Here is a 6016-nt window from a genome sequence, read left to right as displayed (position 1 = left end):
TGAAACTGCGGATGGGATTTTTATTCATCAAACCCACAGACCACTTTTCAAAAAAGCACAGTTTACCGACTCCGTAGTAATGGTTTTGTTGTAATTCAACAATAATCAGTCTTTTGTCTTTATTATTAATAATTTAAGTTTCACGCAAAAAAGTGACTTTGCTTGAATTATGAGCAGGTGAGACGAAGCTAGGCAGGACACTTATGGAAAGCTAATGTAGGTATCGCGGACTGTTGCTTGTGTCCGTTTTGTACCTGTACTGTGTGATTAAAGGGACAGATCTCCCAAATTATGCAATAAGCATATTTCCTCACCTTGACTGGTATTCTGCCATGCAGATTGTACAGAGATGTCTGGCTTAGATATCCATCTTGATTTCTGCTGAATACAAATACAATAGAGATGAATTCTTACACTGGAAATACTTTCTACTAAAAAAAAAAAACTGCAATGAACACCTGAAACCCACATATTTAGACATTGTCCCTTTCGAACCCAAGTTAAATGCTGCAAATGTAAGTTCTTTCTTTCCACTTTGTGAACACTTAATTTGCTGTTCTTTCCAGCCAAATGACTTGGAGTGAACTGTTGCAGGGAGCTGTAAACAAAACACCCGAGAGAAAGGTTTGTGGCGTACGACATCGCATTACAGAGCTGAAGTCAGCCCTACGGAGGAAACAAGGCAATAGCTGTTGCAGAGTGTGAATTACACTGGCACCACATGAATATTTAAAGTGTGATCAGGAGAGACCTCCATTATGTGAGCTACTGAGCTGTAATGTCATGGCTGATTATGAGTGCAGGAACGGTTCATGTGCTTCTGTTGAGCTGACAAAATCAATCGCCTTGTGCCATGAAACGCAAACAGGTAGCTGTCGATTCATGCATGTCTGCTCATGTACTGCTCCCTCTCCACAAATAAGCATGCTCATACAAAATCAAAAAATAAAATGAATGGGCTTGAAAAACATGTTGGAAAATAATTTTGAAAACCACAAACGTGGTTTCTTTTCCTCTTTTTTTAGCAAAATCCAATCCGCTGTAACAGCAGACCTATCCATAGTCGAGCCTCTCGTCACAGCATAGAGTGCAGTGCAGTCAGAAGCCGTGCCACTTCCTTTACATCTCCGCTAATCTCAGGGGCATTGCTGCAAATTAGAATTCACAATTGATAAATTATGGTGTCCGACCAAACCGTGTGCTCCTCTGCCACCGAATCAATTTCAGTGACTTTGACCCCACAGTGAGAATATACTTTTTGTTAAATGACTTCATGAGAAAAAAATTATAGCAATGAATTTGCAGCTAACATCAGCTGTTATGAAGATTAATCGCCGTACTTAATGTTAATATACCACCTCGCCCCGACGTGTTAAATGCTGAGGCCACTGTATGTCATCCATTGGAATATGGTTATTCTTGGTATATCCACAGTCCGGTGTGAAATTAGTCTGACAGTAAAATGATTAGGAAAAATCAACAGCTTCCGTGATAATTGCCAGTTGTTAGATATAAGGTGGCTACGTCCTTGGTGAACAGGTGAAAAAATTAATTTCAACACACTCATGTTTCAGATTTTTAATAATAGCCAACTTCATTCTCGGGTTTGTCAAAACCACAGCCGACATAATCTGTTCATAGCAGTAAAACATGAAGGCTCACACTGAAAATGTTTCAGACAAGGCGATTTGGGAATATGCTAAACTTGCCCATGTTTCATGACCATTTTCATCATCACACACTCAGCTGGGCTCAGTCATTATCTTAGCCAGGAATAGTATCCACAGGCTAACAGATGTTGACCCTAGAGCAGGAACCAATCTGTTGAGTCCAGGCGCTCTTGGTGGTATCTTTGGTATTCTTTGGCATATGGGTAGCAGATTGACATGTGCAGGAAGGTTTTATGGCTTTAAAAAGTTCTGATGTGTAATATATGTACTGTAATAAATCCAAAAATAACCCCAATGCGTCATTAAACATAAGAGAAACATGCTAAGGTGAATTATTATCTTTTCTGACGACAATGCTAATGCCAGTATTTTCTCCTTCTCCTATTTTCTCCAAATTTCCGTTCCGTGACGGAATTTTTTTTTTTTTGGCCTGTTTGTTGTTATCAACCGTCCAGTTTGGGAGCCAGACCGGTTTGCCAGATATACCTATACAAATGTAAACCCAGCAAGCTACAGCTGTAATGTTAACACAGCTTTTATGACTGTCAATATAGCCAGCATCTATCGTTAGCTGCTCCGCTGCGGTGTGGAGTAACGTCTGACTATGTGAGCCAAGCGTCTAGCAACATTGTTGGATGCTGTGGTCTCAGCCTGGCAACCAACGTCAAAATCCAGTCTGAAGAGGAGGGGGCGGGGGAGACAAATCTCTCAAGTATTTTGAAATTGTACTGCAGTAACTATTTTAAACACTAGCTGTCAGTATTACATATCACACAAGTGCTTATTGTTTTTAAGTCAAATCAAATCAAAATAACTAATTTTGTGAGGGAACTTTGCTCGTGGTCAGGTACATTCAAACACAACATAAAATACATAGTCCGTATTAATCCAACCAGAGAATAAATAAATGCTAAATACAAAAAAAACTAAATACCCAGAGGGGTGACAGGGAGAACAGGTTAAACAAATCATTTAACAAAGTGGATAAATAAACAGCTTGCTCACTATATCAGACATCTGATGAAGAGCCACTGTGCTCAAAACGCCACCTCGGTGCAATAAATAAATGGATATTGGAGCCCTGCCGTGTGGGAGCTATTCATTTGTTTATTTAAAGGGCACATGCCTCACACTGCCTCGAACTCCAGCTGCCGTAGGATCATCTGAACGTCTGATTGTGTATGCTTATTGATTTAAATACCACCTCCATGGACACTTAGTAAAATTGAAGTTATTTCTCTAAACAACTGTTTACGTCATAATGTTTATAACGTTAAAGTAGGTCAGGAAACAAATGTAGTGAATCAGTAGGAAAAAAAATTTGATCCATTCACAGCTTCACAGCCACCTGACCACAGGCTTGCATTGGGTGGTTGCCTCAGAGCGTGGGTCAATAAGGATTGTCCCTTACAAATTGAATGTTTTTCCAGGGTTTGCCCTATAACACTTGAAATGAAACACACACGCACGCACGCAAAAACAGAGGTAGAGGCCAGTGAAGGCCTACCTCATGCAGGCCATGGAATGGATTCAAAAAGGCAACTTCAATTCATTTACATGCTTTTTATCTGAGACTTATTGGGAAAACAAATAAGGCAAGGTACAGTATATGTACTCTGACACACACACACACACCCACGCACGCACGTACGCACACCAGAGAGGCCACCGTGGAGATAGTGAACCATGTGAAGTGAAAGTAACTTTTTACTCGAGTTGCGCACAAAACCAAACCATCCCCTCCTCTCTACAAGCGTTCCCTGCAGGCGGAGAATCACAGCAGCAGCAAAGGGAGGAGGACCGAGGACAGGAGGAAGGACTGATACTGACTGATGTCGGTGTTCTTCATTCTTTCTATTCTTTTCTACAATTTTTATCCCGTTCTGAATGTTTTTATTGTTTAAAAATGTATCAAGAAAACTAAACAAAACAAACAATATGTTAGTAAATAAAAATAACCGGTAAGCATATTAATAAAGAACCGGGCCGATGTGTGATAATAAATAAAATGCTAACCATATCTATCCCATACAGCATGTAAGTGGATTCACCCTAACTTGTAGGAGGATGAGCAAATCCCAGTTTATATCTCTTCAATATAAGTCTTGTTTAACCAATGCTATTTTAGAAGTATTATTCTTTTATGCCACACAATTTGTTTTCTTTCTTGATTATATCTGAGGGTATTGTAAAACCTACAACCTGTTTTTTTTACTTTTTCATAAATATTTTAGTCTAAAATTATGTGGAAATGTATAGTTAGATGCCCCCCCCCAACCCCACAGTTAGCACTTTGGCCTCACAGCAAGAACGTTCTGGGTTCGGATGCAGGTTGTTCCAGTCTTTTCTGTGTGGAGGTTGTATGTTCTCCGCCAGTTTGCTCGCTCTGGTTTCCCCCACCACCAGAAACATGTTCTAGGTTCTCCAGTCAGTGCCCTTGATCAAGACACTGGCTCAGAACCTGTAAATGGCTGCCTACTGCTCCCTAGAGGAATGGGTTAAATGCGGAGAATGAGTTTCGCTATGTGACAATAAAAGTAGCTTTACAACCACACGACCCGCCCCACCACAACCGGAACCCCTAAGCCCTTTAGAAGTATAGTATAAATAACACATTTTAATGCTGTTTATCAGTGATGCCTCTGATACAGACGGCAGAGCATAACATTTACCCTATGTGCAGCAGATGGTGATGTGACTTTGAATTACAGTTATCACACAATCTATATTTACCAAACCGCAGTGGAAGAGAAAAGAAAGAGAGGTATATTCCTTTAGATGTGTTAGTTTTGCCAAGAGGGGTCTAGCAATGAATACTTTCCAATGACCATTTTCAGCAGACCAGAACACAAAGAGGGTATTACTGCAATTATTGGGGCTAAACTGGCAATTATGTTATTATTCTTCAGTTGTTTATTTGTGTAGCCCTGAATCCCTAGACTTTGATGTGCCCCCATTAAGAGAAAAATGAAAAAAATACATGAAAATGATACTCCAAACCTTCGACCCTCACTGAGAACAAGAAGAGAAGCCCCTCATGAAGGAGCTCAAATCAGCAAAAACCAAAATGAATACAATTACCAAGCTATTCCACAATGGGCTTTAATATCAGCAGTTAAGCAGCATGCTCCTCCTTATTGTTTATACAGCGATTTGAGGGGGGGGGGGGGGGGGGGGGGGGGGGGGGGGGGGGGGGGGGTGATGTGGGTGCTCCAAGTGGGCTCTTGCCATTAGAAAAACTCCAGACATTTCATCCTGGCACACGCCGCAGTCAGAGAGAGCCACAAGCAACGGCAAGGAAGCCTAATTGAACTCTCTGTGATTCCCTCTCAAGGGCTATTCTCAGTGCTCATTATCTTACCCTTGTCCCCGTGAAGATCAGATGACTTCGTTTTGACTTTGAACCTCCCTCTCCAAACAGGTCACTCAACTCCCTTTGTCCTTTCATCTTTCCCTTTGGCTTTTATAAATAAGCGAGCCTGTGTTTCTCCCCGGAGGCGCGGTTGCATCACCCCAGACAGCTGCCAGCAGTGGCTCTACTTAGAACAAAGTGGATTCAGGCAACTTGGCTCTAATCACTTTTGTCATACTGTGAATACTGCTGACTATGCTACCAGACAAGACATATATATTATAAAAATGGGAAAGCGTTTCCGTGACACTGTTTACTTTCTTGTCTTTACACTTGTCATTTTTACTGATTGCGTTCAACATCCTGTCCCTGAAAAACTTTGTGTGCCTCCTCCACTCGTGTCCATCCCGTGCCACAGGAGGCAAAGAGAGCAAACCCTAAAAGCTGAAGCCTTTTAAATGCATTGTTCATGATCCCACAACCATTACACTGTTGCAGCTTGGCATTATCATTTACTACACTTTCATCTTTGCTCACACAAGCCTCTGTTTACTTAATATTAGCGATGGATCTCAGTGGTTGATGCTGCACTGTTGAAGGCTCTTTCCAGCGTGGCAAGTACACAGACTCATTCAAACATCATCGGAGCGGTTTGGCTTGATACTCGGATCAATTTTGCCACCCATGCAGTCATTCTTCAACGTATATTTTTCAGGCATAGAGCCGTTGAAGTAATACTCAGCACAAAAGAAACGTGATGCTGCAGACATTACAAAATAAAAGTTCTCCATCAGGGCTCTGAGTTGTTCCATAGCCGGGTGGCAGTTGAACTGACACGCTGTGATTACAAAGCTGCTAAAAAATGGCATTTAAAGAGAACAAAAAGGGCAATGGCTACCTCTGCCTGTGGACTTCACGTCTATCTTCTCCCAGTGTCTTATCCTCTGGAAATGCATCCCCAAAAATGTTTTCCTTACAAGCGACGTCTTGTAGT

The 6016-nt window shown here is 41.4% G+C and overlaps 1 long non-coding RNA gene across 1 annotated transcript in view; it reads right to left on the bottom strand.

The window, feature by feature from the left end:
- Positions 1-229: 229 nt before the first annotated feature.
- LOC117937813 overlaps positions 230-6016 on the bottom strand; it is a 63931-nt gene continuing 58144 nt past the window's right edge. The window contains exon 3 of the long non-coding RNA XR_004655257.1: positions 230-378. This is a non-coding gene — a long non-coding RNA (uncharacterized LOC117937813). The remainder of the gene's footprint in view (positions 379-6016) is intronic.

This window comes from Etheostoma cragini, chromosome 22, assembly GCF_013103735.1.
Source record: "Etheostoma cragini isolate CJK2018 chromosome 22, CSU_Ecrag_1.0, whole genome shotgun sequence".
In the NCBI taxonomy this organism is placed as follows: domain Eukaryota; kingdom Metazoa; phylum Chordata; class Actinopteri; order Perciformes; family Percidae; genus Etheostoma; species Etheostoma cragini.
This window is presented reverse-complemented; position numbering and strand designations above follow the sequence as displayed.